The following is a 15,018-nucleotide window of genomic DNA, read 5'->3' as shown; positions in this document are numbered from 1 at the left end:
TAACCAATGCCTCGAACAATTACAAAATTTCAATTATCTGGGTTGTGAAATATCTTATCAAAATGAAAAAGATGTGAACAAGAAAATTACCAAATTTACACAAATTCTAGGAATAATAAACAATACTTTAAAAGCTAAATTAGTACAAAAATCTATAAGATTAAAAATATATGATAGCCTACACTAGCATTACCCTCCCTTTTATACGGAAGCGAGATTTGGACATTGAAGAAAAAAGACATGAACAGAATCAAAGCAACGGAAATGAAATTTTTCAGGACAGCAGGATATACTCTTTTAGACCGAAAAAGGAATGAAGAAATTTTAGAAAAATTAGAAGTAGAGTCAGTAGAAGAAAAAATCAGCAGATACAAATTAAATTGGCTAGATCATGTAAGAAGAATGGAAAATTCAAGAATCCCAAAAATTATGATGCAATATAAACCTAGAGGACATCGTCGACCAGGAAGACCTTTTAGAAGACTGCTAGATGGGCCCGAAACAGGTCTGTAGAGGCCTAATTCGTGAAGGCTGATGATGATGATGATATGAAGACATTATTACAAAAACAGTCATTTTTAATGAAATTCCGTTAAGGACACATTTTCTACTATTTCAAATGTTTATAGAGTCCAAAAATGACCCATGTCAGGTGCAATAGCCACAAGGATAAACACCAGTTGTACAGAAACTGCTGGCATGTGTTGTTCTATTTATTTTTATTTTTTCCTGAAAAATATCAATTTTGACAAGCATTGTTTTTGTAATAATGTCTTCATATTTCTCTTGTTCATAATACTTTAAGCTGTTGTTCTGTTCTATTATTTGATTATTAGATTTTATTGGGAACTGTCCCTCAACAGTTTCAATATCAAAAGATTATATTCTCTTTTTTTAAAACAATGAAGAAATTATTAAGACATTTATCTGGAGAATGTTCAACGTATATGTATCTAAAATTTTCTTCGTTTCATGACAAAGATTGTTGCAATATTTACAGTTGAATGAATAAAAACTGTAAAACATAAACTGCTACACCGTGTAAAATCCTGACGTAATGAATAAAAATTAAAGTAATTTCTAGACGCAGCATAAACGAGATTCAAGGAGACATATTTTTGTAGAATCATCTAAATAAATGCAAGTAAAAGAGATTTCTATGTTGCTAGCTGCAGAATTTGTCGACCGTGACGGTGCGGCGGGTCTACGTAGCGAGGCACGCTGTAGCGATCCGTGTAATCTGCAGCTCCAGACCACACGATCACGACCGCCGCTCGCTTCCGGAATTATCTCCGCCTCTCCGCAGACTGACGCCAGTTCGGCGTCCAGACGCAACGACGATCCGCGGCATTCGTGAAGCACTGCAAGGGTCGCTGAAACTGACGACGGCTTTGAGGTGCTACCTCAGCAGGTTCTCCAAAGATTTGTCATGATTCAAGCGATAATACGAGTAGTTCAGATGGTTTACGAGTAGTTGGGTTCTTCCAATGAGTCTTACTTTACCACTGCTCCTCTATGCCCTCACTAACTCCGCCAGCACCGCCACCACTATCGTCGTCATCACCATCACCATCATCACTTTAATTTCTCTCTTTCCTTTTTTTCCTTCCATGCCTTCCTTTCCTTCATTTCATTTCTTTCTCTCCTTCCATTCCTTCCTTTCCCTCATATCATTCCTTTCTCTCCTTCCATTCTTTCCTTTCCTTCATTTCATTTCTTTCTCTCCTTCCATTCCTTCCTTTCATTCCTTTCTCTCCTTCCATTCCTTCCTTTCCCCTCATATCATTCCTTTCTCTCCTTCCATTCCTTCATTTCATTCCTTTCTCTCCTTCCATTCCATCATTTCATTTCTTTCTCTCCTTCCATTCCTTGCTTTCCTTTATTTCATTTCTTTCTCCCCTTCCATTCCTTCCTTTCCTTCATTCCATTTCTTTCTCTCCTTCCTTTCCTTCATTTCATTTCTTTCTTTCCTTCCATTCCTTCCTTTCCTTCATTTCATTTCTTTCTTTCCTTCCATTCCTTCCTTTCCTTCATTTCATACCTTTCTCTCCTTCCATTCCTTCCTTTCATTTCTTTCTCTCCTTCCTTTCCTTCATTTCATTTCTTTCTTTCCTTCCATTCCTTCCTTTCCTTCATTTCATTTCTTTCTTTCTTTCCTTCCATTCCTTCATTTCATACCTTTCTCTCCTTCCATTCCTTCCTTTCCTTCATTTCATTTCTTTCTTTCCTTCCATTCCTTCCTTTCCTTCATTTCATACCTTTCTCTCCTTCCATTCCTTCCTATCCTTCATTTCATTTCTTTCTTTCCTTCCATTCCTTCCTTTCCTTCATTTCATTTCTTTCTCTCCTTCCATTCCTTCCTTTCCTTCATTTCATTTCTTTCTTTCTCTCCTTCCATTCCTTCCTTTCCTTCATTTCATACCTTTCTCTCCTTTCCTTTCCTTCCTTTCCTTCATTTCATTTCTTTCTTTCCTTCCATTCCTTCCTTTCCTTCATTTCATATCTTTCTCTCCTTCCATTCCTTCCTATCCTTCATTTCATTTCTTTCTTTCCTTCCATTCCTTCCTTTCCTTCATTTCATTTCTTTCTCTCCTTCCATTCCTTCCTTTCCTTCATTTCATTTCCTTCTTTCCTTCCATTCCTTCCTTTCCTTCATTTCATTTCTTTCTTTCCTTCCATTCCTTCCTTTCCTTCATTTCATACCTTTCTCTCCTTCCATTCCTTCCTTTCCTTCATTTCATTTCTTTCTTTCCTTCCATTCCTTCCTTTCTTTCATTTCATACCTTTCTCTCCTTCCATTCCTTCCTTTCCTTCATTTCATTTCTTTCCCTCCTTCCATTCTTCCTTTCCTTCATTTCATTTCTTTCTTTCCTTCCATTCCTTTATTTCATACCTTTCTCTCCTTCCATTCCTTCCTTTCCTTCATTTGATACCTTTCTCTCCTTCCATTCCTTCCTTTCCTTCATTCCATTTCTTTCTCTCCTTCCTTTCCTTCATTTCATTTCTTTCTCTCCTTCCATTCCTTCCTTTCCTTCATTTCATTTCTTTCTTTCTTTCCTTCCATTCCTTCATTTCATACCTTTCTCTCCTTCCATTCCTTCCTTTCCTTCATTTCATTCCTTTCTCTCCTTCCATTCCTTCATTTCCCTCATATCATTCCTTTCCTTCCATTCCTTTCTTTCCTTCATTTCATTTCTTTCTCTCCTTACATTCCTTCCTTTCCCTCATATCATACCTTTCTCTCCTTCCATTCCTTTCTTTCTTACCTTCATTTCATTTCTTTCTCTCCTTCCATTCCTTTCTTTCCTTCATTTCATTTCTTTCTCTCCTTACATTCCTTCCTTTTCCTCATATCATACCTTTCTCTCCTTCCATACCTTCCTTTCCTTCATTTCATTCCTTTCTCTCCTTCCATTCCTTCCTTCCATTCCATTCTCTCCATCCATTCCTTCCTTTCCTTCATTTCATTTCATTTCTTTCTCTCCTTCCATTCCTTATTTTCCTTCATTTCATTCCTTTCTCTCCTTTCCTTTCCTTCATTTCATTTCTCTCTCTCCTTCCATTCCTTCCTTTCATTTCTTTCTCGCCTGCCATTCCTCACAGAAGGAGCTACTGTGAGGCCTGCACACATCACAATGACAGTTCGAGCTTGCAACTCGAGTAAAGCCTGTACAGTATTATCCTCCAGGCAGGATCGTACTTCTCAGACGACGTCTCAAGTTATATTCCCACCACTTCTTATACCTTCTGATGCAAATGGTGATTTAAGACATGGTAAAAAGTCAGCCGACACACAAAGTCTTATCCCTGACCGAGATTTGAAACCACAGATTCTGAGACCGAAACCACAGCGCTATCACATCTTAATGGCTTCCACCACTGTGCGTGAATTAACATTTTACTCCTTCTCGAAGTCTGCTTAAATTACAGAGTTTTGCAGACGTTGTGTACAATATCGTGTCCTTGGAAAGTCAGTCCTCGGTAATGAATGTTATTTCTCTCAAATTCCCGAAGACTCTTAACTAACGGTTACCGTGTTACTGATCCTTTGATTCGAGGCCTGCAGTTTCCAACCCAGTCGAGGGCAAAAGATTTTAAAGGATAGTAAAATCCTTTGTATGGAAGGAAGTAAAGCTGGGAGGTACGACAAGTAAAAAGACACTTCTCCTATAGAGTATTCCAGACAAAATTTGTCAGTCATTTCTCGCCCACTTAGAAATTTGACGCTGAATAACTTCCGCATAAATCAAATACCACTACTAGTTAGTCCGGGTCAATTAGGAAGACGTACCGAGAGGGGAACGTGCGAGTGAGAGCGATGAGATGTGAGAGTGAGAGGGCTGACTTCTCCTCTTCCAGAAGGCTTTGAAACACGTACAGATCATCTCAAATATTATTTTCATGGAGCTCGAGATCCTCAGTAAGTCTGTGATCTGCCAGATTGCCGTACTGTTTTCTAAGATCTTGTGATGAAGACTAGGCCTATAATTGTTACTGTTTAACATAAAAGTCACTTACCAAATGGGGGAAAAAATTATTTTGAAATATCAAATAGAGGATCATGACGAATACAATAAGAACTACGATAAAAACAACAAGGACCGTGAAGAAGATAACGATAAGGATCACGATAAGGTCACGACGTGGACCACGACAAAAACCACAAGAATTACGATAAGGATCATGATATGAACAACGACAAGCATCATGGTACTGTATTACGACAAAAACCACGACCACGATATAAGAACAATGTTAAATTCAATTCAATTCAGTTTATTTGGCCATTAGACATACAGTTTTAGGCTTCGTCAGAATACATTGAAAAAACATATAAACACATTTTAAAAAACACTAATAACAGAAACAGTAAAATTTAAGTAATACAATGAAAACATGAAATAATCTGAAACTTTTAAATTGAAGAAAACTAACTAAATTGCAATTAAATTTATTTATTAAAATACAATTTCGTACAAATTTGTGTTGAAAAACTCAGCAACAGAATAAAAAGGATTATTTAATAACCAATTGTAAAATCTGGTTTCGAAACTATTGATTGGTAATTTATAATATTGACTTGGGAGCTTATTATATAATTTCATCCCCATAATTAAAAAATTTGTGTTGCTCTTGTGTAATCTACAATATGGAATATTAATTTGTTCACTATTTCTAATTTCATCATCATGTATATTGGCCACTAATGAGTAATTGTCGATATTTTGTCAAGTGTAAAGTACTAGATCATATATATATATATATATATATATATATATATATATATATATATATATATATATACAAATTTATGATTGTTAAAATCCGTGATTGTCTGAAAAGTGGCCGACAATGTTCCAGATAGTTTGATTTACATAGAATTCTAATGGCCTTCTTTTGTAAAATCAAGACGCTTCCAATTTTGGTTCCATTTCCCCAGAAAATCAGGGCATATCGAATTATCGACTGAAAGAAAGAAAAGTAGGCACATCTTAAATAATTTTGAGAAACGCAAGTAGTTAATTTCTTTAGCAAATATAAAACTCTTGATAGCTTTGTGCATATGTATTCGATGTGCTTATCCCATGTTAAACTGGAGTCTATAAAAAGTCCCAGAAATTTTGTGTAGTTGACTCTGTTGCCCTTATTTATTAGATAGTTTAGGCTGAAAGTTACGTTGATAGTTTTTTCTTGATTAAGCAAGAAACCATTAGATTCAAACCATAAAGCCATCTGTGATAGAGGCAGCAAGGACCACCATAAAGATCATGAAAAAAACAAGGACCAAGATAAAGAACAAGACAACAAAACTCACAATAGGGACCATGACAAAGACAAGCACCACAACAAAGACAATAAGGACCACGAGAAAGACAGCAAGGACCGCGATGAGGACCATGACAAGGACCACGAAAAGGATCACGACATGGACCTTGGTGTTCATTGTGATCCTTATCGTAGTTCTTTTCTTATGGTCCTTATCATGATCCTTGTTGTCTTTGTCATGATCCTTAAAGTGTTCTTGTAGTGATCGTGGTCCTTGTCGTAGGCTACACCTTATCGTGGTGCTTGTCGTGGCCCTTAGGGTGAACCATGTGGCACTTATCGTCCATGTCTGATCTTTATCGTATCTTTGTCCTTGTCGTGGTCCTTATGGTAGTTCTCGTTGCCTTTGTCGTAGTCCTTATAATGGTCCTTGTTGTCTTTGTCATGGTCCTACTTTTTTAAATAATGCTATTTTCCTCGTTTTCTTCAAGTGACTTTTATGTCACACAGTACCTTCATTCTTTCATAAAAGAGCATATAAACTACGTAAACTGAAACCTATGCTAGTAATCGACATACAACTAATAACATTTTGCACTGGTTTGTACTTTTGGGTAGGGTTGCCACAAGTGTGGGGTTGAGTGAAATTACGCATGCGCAGCGAAACGTACTTCTGTATGGCAACATAGCCTATATGCTACCACTACCCTTATCACGAACTTTAAACAGTGAAATTACAGATAAAGAATTGCAGAAGATGTTTAAGAATTTTCTACACCTATGTGACTCTTGCATCCAGAAAGTTGGACATCATTTTCAACATATAGCGTACATGTTTCTTAAAATTTCCGTTATTATTATTATTATTATTGTTATTATTATTATTATTATTATTATTATTACTGTGACACGGTTTACATAATACTGTTGCATAAGTGACACATAGTAGGCCTGTATGTCTACACTAATGAGGAACATCAATGCGTTCAGAGCGAGAACAGAAAACCGATTTCAATTCGTGGATTTGACGGTAATGTCGACATTAAAAATTTTAATACATATGTAATTATAGCAGTGTGAAAATGACATAATTATGTATACAGCGGCCACAGATATTGGATTTTTTTCTAATTTGATACTTCATTTACCATTCATATCACATTTAGACCAGTGTGTTTCACAGTCACGTAATTAATAATAATAATAATAATAATAATAATAATAATAATAATAATAATAATAATAATGGTAAGCAGAAACAGAACATGTTTTCTTTCAACTAGTAACTCTATTCCTTAAACATATCCTTCAATTCCATTTCAGGGCGTTTACAGCCAGAATGACCTATCGGAGTGTGATCTAAGTGACTCGTGGTGTTCTGCCCCTCTCCACCCTAGTACGTGTTCAAAGTAGAAACCTTAATAGTCACGCATCTCTCGATAACATTAAAAAGGTTAAGTTGATCTCTTGCTTCTGTGTTATAGATTCGATCTCTTGAGCGCATTCCGCTACTTGCTAACAGAATCTCATAATTCATCATCATCATCATCATCATCATCATCATCATCATCATCATCATCATCATCATCATCATCAAGATTTAGGCCAATTGACCTGTTTCTATCTTAGAACTAATGAAGATAACTGTAAATAAGACGAAGACCATGGTCAAAGGAAGAAAAATAAAGAGGTTTACTTGCGAATTCTAAATGAGGCAGTAGAACAAGTGGACAGCTTCAAATACTTGGGGTGTACTATAAGCAGTAACATGAGCTGCTGCCAGGAAGTCAGAAGGAGGATGGCAATGGCTAAGGAAGCTTTTGATAGAAAAAGGAGAATCTTCTGCGGACCTCTGAAAAAAGAACTAAGGAAGAGACTAGTCAAGTACTGTATTTTGTGTGGAGTAGCATTGTATGGGGCAGAAATATGGACATTAGGACGAAGCGAAGAGAAGCGACTAGAAACATTTGAAATGTGGATGTGAACAAGAATGGTGCGTGTGAAATAAACAGACAGGATAAGAAATGGATCTGTGTTGGAAAGAGTGGGTGAAGAAAGAATGATGCTGAAACTGATCAGGAAGACAAAAAGGAATTGGCTGGGTCACTGAATGAGAAGAAACTGCTTACTGAAGGATGCACTGGAATGAATGGTGGATGGGAGAAGAGTTCGGGACGGGACAGAATAAGATATCAGATGATAGACAACATTTATATATGGATCATAAAAGGAGATAAAGAGGAAAGCAGAAAATAGGAAAGATTGGAGAAAGCTGGGTTTGCAGTGAAAGACCTACCCTTGGGCAGAACACTATGAATGAATGAATGTGATGGTAATGATTACGATGATGGCAATAATAATAATAATAATAATAATAATAATAATAATAATAATGTAAGTATTTATTTATTTACACTGCAAGTGGGCATGCACCCGGTGGCAGTGGTATACACAATATAAACAATACACAATAAAGAAATGATAAGCAATATTTACAATATACAATACAATTATACAATACACAATAGGCCTACAAAATACACAACAGGCCTAATAATAATAATAATAATAATAATAATAATAATAATAATAATAATAATAATAATAATGTAAGTATTTATTTATTTACACTGCAAGTGGGCATGCACCCGGTGGCAGTGGTATACACAATATAAACAATACACAATAAAGAAATGATAAGCAATATTTACAATATACAATACAATTATACAATACACAATAGGCCTACAAAATACACAACAGGCCTAATAATAATAATAATAATAATAATAATAATAATAATAATAATAATGTAAGTATTTATTTATTTACACTGCAAGTGGGCATGCACCCGGTGGCAGTGGTATACACAATATAAACAATACACAATAAAGAAATGATAAGCAATATTTACAATATACAATACAATTATACAATACACAATAGGCCTACAAAATACACAACAGGCCTAATAATAATAATAATAATAATAATAATAATAATAATAATAATAATAATGTAAGTATTTATTTATTTACACTGCAAGTGGGCATGCACCCGGTGGCAGTGGTATACACAATATAAACAATACACAATAAAGAAATGATAAGCAATATTTACAATATACAATACAATTATACAATACACAATAGGCCTACAAAATACACAACAGGCCTAATAATAATAATAATAATAATAATAATAATAATAATAATAATAATAAAGGTAAAAGGTAAAGGTATCCCCGTCACATGTCATGAAGGCACTTGGGGGTCATGGAGGTAGAGCCCCATGCTTACCATGACCTCGGCACTAGAATGAGGTGGTGTGGTCGGCACCACGCTCTGACCGCCTTTTACTCCCGGGAAAGACCCGGTACTCAATTTTATAGGACGCTGAGTGAACCTCGGGGCCGTTCTGAAAGTTTGACAAGAAAAAATCCCGTCACCACTCGGGATCGAACCCCAGATCTTGCAGTCAGTAGCTAGCTGCTCTACCAACTGAGCTACCCGGCCGCCCATTAATAATAATAATAATAATAATAATAATAATAATAATAATAATAATAATAATAATAATAATAATAATACTGAAATCACTCGTTCATCCCCATGTATATCTGTCTTCGGTCGTGATCTCAAAGTCATCGTGAAGGATAGCATTTTGCTGCAAGTCAAATTGCCTGCGGCTCTACACAAATCAACGACACATAAGTCACTCTTGCACAACAGTGTGAATATCGATATGATATCACGAGTGGTTTGTATCGCTACTGGTCTCAAGGACTTCAGTAATAAGAATTCCAGGCATCAGGAGCGGTAAGCAAAGCAATCCCAGCTTCCATCTCACTGCGCTCTTGTAATTTGCCACGACCTGCTACCTCACTTCGGGTCACCGTGGTGATACCTCCATCAGGTGATTTAGAGGCGTACCTCGCTTGTTTCAACAAAATTTGTTTTGATGCTGCCGTGTCATTACAGACATCGCGGTCTCCGCTCCTCCAGGCACATCCTTATAATTATCGTGTAGACAATCCTACGTTCCGAATAAACTAATTTTGTAAGCCTATTTGATAGTATAAGCCAAGCATTATGAGTGGAGAATTGATTCTTTATGGTATGTGTACGCCTGTAGCAGACAGCGCATTCTGGTGGTGGCTCACATATCGTCATTATTATAGTAAACATTGCCGAGCGATGATTGCAACTCGGTTAAGGTTTCTAAATGGGATAACTCGTGGCTAGTGTAAAAAAACGGAAAGGTACACATAAATCCTATCTCAAAATTATATGGGCACTATCTACCATATATAGATTCCAAAATGAACTTTTTTTAGAACATAAAGAACTTCTATAAAAAGTTAGATACGTATTTTATTGAGTTAATTCATTTTCAATAGAAGTAAAGTGAATATATTTTCAATAATTTCCTGAGAATGAAGTGTGTACACCAGGGATGAGACGATATTAGCTCCCAATCACGGTATAAGAGCTCGACCTTGATCACGGGCGCATAGCGCATCCACTGTAACGTAGACACAGGGATGTACATGCACATGCAGCGAATAAAGGCAGCAATTATTACAATAACTTGCTTTACTAAATTTCTGGCTATGTAATAGGGCTAATTATTCAGTTATTTAATATACATGTACATATATAAACAAATCGCAATGGGAAGGGTGTTTTAGGAACAAAAAGAGGAATAGGAAAAGTTAATTGTATGTAAACCATTTTCTTGTTAAAAGCAATTATTTATTATGTAAATACTTCACTTCATTGGTTAGGAGAAACTAATAGGGTCTACCTGCTCGACGTGTGTGATCTCTAAGTACTTTTGAGTATCTGTTGAAAAAATAATAACGACAATATTGATTGTATGATTGTGAAAATGTAGTCCTTACTCTCCAGTCGTGATTATGTAATGAGTTTTCTTAGAGTGATTTATGAGATGCACGTAACACAAAAAAACAAATTGATTAAATTAAGATATTGAGAGCCATCGTAATTTTTGGGGTCAATCATTTAAGGGGATATGTATGACTTTTAAAACTTCCACACTTTTCAGCCAAAAATTTGTGAAATTTAAGCTATATAAACAGATCTATAATAATATCTGTACAACATTTGGTGCAATTAGGTCTAATAGTTTTGAAATTATATTTTTAAGTATATTTTATATTGACGTTACTAAAAAAAAGCTCCTTGCATCAAAGTTTTCAAAATGTTTAGTTCATATTTGCTCAAAATCTTGAAAATAGTTATTGGAATAAAAGTGAATTGGCTTTTTGAGCTTAGTAATAGTATAAGTTAAAGTGCAATCAAAGATAAAATATTATTTCTAAATTAAAGAAACACGTAGTCTAATAAAAGTAGATATCCAGAAACAAGCAACAAATAAAACATCAACAATATATTTAAAATAAAGAAATAAGAGGAACCTAGATACAATCTACTGACCCAAATGTAAATTAATTTATCTGCGATGTCAATTCCGAAATGAATTTATTTCTCTCTTCTCCTGAATAATGCCTATATATATATTTTTTTTCATATTGCGTCTCATAATGCCGTTTTATGTTGCTTTTTTTGCAAATGATACTTTTTTACACAAACACTGGACTTCATCACCATGTTCGAAGCATAAATATTGTATCTTCCACTCTTCCTTGAAACTTTTTTGTATGAGCGCTTCCGTTCCGTCATGATGCGCTGTGTTCTAAGATCTGTACATTCTTTAGCAATGTTTACAGGTAAAAGAGCTCCGCGCGCGCGCAGCGGGCAGAAAATAGCTCTCGCCCGCAAATATTAGTCACCATCGCAAGACTGGTGTACACGATCAAAGAAGTTGATAAAATTATTTTTCCAATGTCAGAATCTACTATTTAAATTTATTTATTTCCAATGCCTGCAGGCTCTTAGCACATTCTGCTCGCTCTAGTACCTATGTTCCAATTTGTTTTCTGCTGTATCATCAGATGTGTCTGCGATCCAACATAGTAAGCTTAATGTCTATTTAAAAATTGACAGGATACTTAATGAAATAGGCTATCAATATTTGCGTGAAACATCTATACAACAATTTAAAGTAGCCTACTAAAAAGGGAGCATCTTCTGCGCATCTCTGGAAAAAGAACTAAGGAAGAGACTAGTGAAGTGCTTTGTGTGGAGTGTACCATTATAAGGTGGCAGAAACATGGACATTTCGACGAAGTGAAGAGAAGCAACTAGAAGCACTTGAAATGTAGATGTGGATAAGAATGGAGCGTGTGAAATGGACAGACAGAATAAGAAATGAAGCTGTGTTGGAAAGAGTGTGTGAAGAAAGAATGATGCTGAAACTGATCAGGAAGAGGAAAAGGAATTGGTTGGGTCACTAGCTGAGAAGAAACTGCCTACTGAAGGATGCACTGGAAGGAATGGTGAACGGGAAAAGAGTACGTGGCAGAGGAACATATCAGATGATAGACGATATTAAGATGTATGGGTCATATGCGGAGACTAAATGGAAGGAAGAAAATAGGAAAAACTGGAGAAAGCTGGGTTTGCAGTGATAAACCTGACCTTGGGCAGAACACTGAATTAATTCCCAAAAATATTCCCTAGGAATAATCCGATGGCAAAGTACCCAGAATTTATCCATCACTAGGTATGATCCAGGATTTCTCCTTTAATTTCCACACAATAATGTCGATAGTCGTAAAATATAGACAAATATAGGCTATATTATCCATTGGGAAAATAACTAAGGAAGAGACTAGGGAAGTGCTCTGTGTGGAGTGTATCATTGTATTGAGCATAAACATGGACATTACGACGAAGTGAAGAGAAGCGACTAGAAGCATTTGAAATGTGGATATGGAGAAGGATGCAGCATGTGAAATGGACAGAGTAAGAAACGAAGCTGTGTTGGAAAGGGTGGATGAAGAAAGAATGATGCTGAAACTAATAAGAAAGAGGAAAAGGAATTGGCTGGGTCACTGGTTGAGAAGAAACTGCCTACTGGAAGGAATGGTGAACGAGAAAAGAGTTCGGGGCAAGAGAAGATATCAGTTGATAGACGACATCAAGATACATGAATCATTTGGAGAAGGCAGAAAATAGGAAAGACTGGAGAATGCTGGGTTTCCAGTAATAACCTGCCCTTAGACAGAACGCTATGAATGAATGAATGAATATAATATGTGTGCCTACTTTCTTTAACTGTAGTACATTTTATTTGATACTCATGTAAATATATAATCTATAAATCCAGTAATTCAACCAATAAATGATTGAATTAATTAATGAAAGGAAAAATGGGAAGAGAAACAATTAACAAGTACACGAACACACATCCTTGCATGGCGAATTTGAGGCTGAGCAAAAGTGTCTATGTGAACTCCAAGCCAGTTGGCCAATTGTGTCATTTTGATTTTAGCCGTTCCATCTAAAGGAACAACAGAGAATTTTCAATGAATGAAAGTTTTAGTGTACCAACAAATACCATTATTATTACTATTATTATTATTATTATTATTATTATTATTATTATTATTTTATTATTATTATTATTATTATTATTATTATTACCACTATCACTACTACTACTACTACTACTACTACTACTACTACTATTATTATTTTCCCCCTGGCCGGGGCCCCCTCCGATGTTGGGGCCCAAGGCAGCTGTCTAGTTTGTTTAGGTATTAGTTAACCATTGCTTATAGAGAATACGAAGTCAGAGCAGTTCCTAAAAAGGCTAATTTGGCCGTCTTTTCAATGATGCCAACAAACACCAGATATCACCAAAGAGGGTAAAGTCGCAATGCCATTTACTGAAATAATAATAATAATAATAATAATAATAATAATAATAATAATAATAATAATAATAATAATAATAATAATAATAAATAACACTAACATAATTATAGCATTGACAATATCAATGTCCTGCTTATTTACTTATTTATCACTTATGTTGGAAGGTGTATTCTAAATGGTTCAATAATTTGTGAAATATTATTGTGAGTTTTATTAGTAACAACAATGTAATTTATTCGCCACAACAATAATTCCTTTCTACAATTCGCCTTAAACGCTCTCGTCAACAATTGGATTTTCACTTAACACAGTATTCGTTATAGCACTCCACCGACGACAATGACAATTTACTTGGACTAGTACGAACAACAATGAACTGTTAATCTTAACTAATATTTACAAAGCACTATTTACAAATCAGAACTACCAGTTCTCAGTTCACAGTTCTTCTATCTCATTCACTCGAGTTCACAGTATCTCGAACCACAGACCTTCAGAGACAGTTCACTGTACTCGAACTCGGGTCCCTCCAACTGCGGTCCACTGCACTCGAACTCAGGTCCCTCCAACTGCGGTCCACTGCACTCGAACTCAGGCCGTCGGCTGCTGACGCAGTTGCGGACGCACACTCGAGTCGAACTCCGGCTGGCTTGCTTGCTCTGGCTTTCTCACTGACTGAATAACTGAAAACTCTGAAACTGCTGTCGTTCCTTCGCGACCGTAATTTATAACTACAGCGACGTAGCCTCGAAGGTTCCACCCGTCTCTAGAGATGGCATTCCAGAGAAATCCAGGGCCCTCTCCTCTCTACCAGCACCAGATGCGCGCGCAAACTCGTCGCGTGACGTAATACACCCTCTCTCTTCTCTCCACCGCGCGACGTCACTCAATGTTCCGTGGAGCCTGTGCGATCTGCTTTCATGCGGGACGCTGGTCGTGAGTTCGAATCTCACGTCGCTGTCACATTGCTCCCTCCTTAGGACTGCTCGTCTCGGGCAGTCCCTTGGTAGGCTGCTAGTCGGTCCAACGTTTGGGGTCCTCCGGCTGCTCCCTCCTTATGGTGGTGCCACCCCATCCTTGGCTTGGCTGGGCAGCAATACTCGTACTGCGTGGGCGCCATCTTGCTTTTCCCCTTGGCCCTCCAAGGAGAGCTCGCTGGCCACGGGTTGGTCCTCGGCGTCCATCAGGAACACTTCATCCCGACCAAGACGGAGTATACGGCGCCGGACGTCCACCGTCGCATCGAGTAACCGCATGGCGTCGAGTCCCAGGACGACATCCTCGGTGATGTTGGCGACGAACACCCACATCTCCAGTTTCCTCTTCCCCAAGGTCAGGTCCAGGAAGACCTCTCTCTGGATGGGCAAGCTCTCGCCTGAAGCAGTCCGTAGCTCGTATTGGCGCAGCGGCGTCCTCCCAGGTAGGCCACGCACGACGTCTGGTCTGG

Source organism: Periplaneta americana, chromosome 6, assembly GCF_040183065.1.
Source record: "Periplaneta americana isolate PAMFEO1 chromosome 6, P.americana_PAMFEO1_priV1, whole genome shotgun sequence".
NCBI lineage: Eukaryota > Metazoa > Arthropoda > Insecta > Blattodea > Blattidae > Periplaneta > Periplaneta americana.
This window is presented reverse-complemented; position numbering follows the sequence as displayed.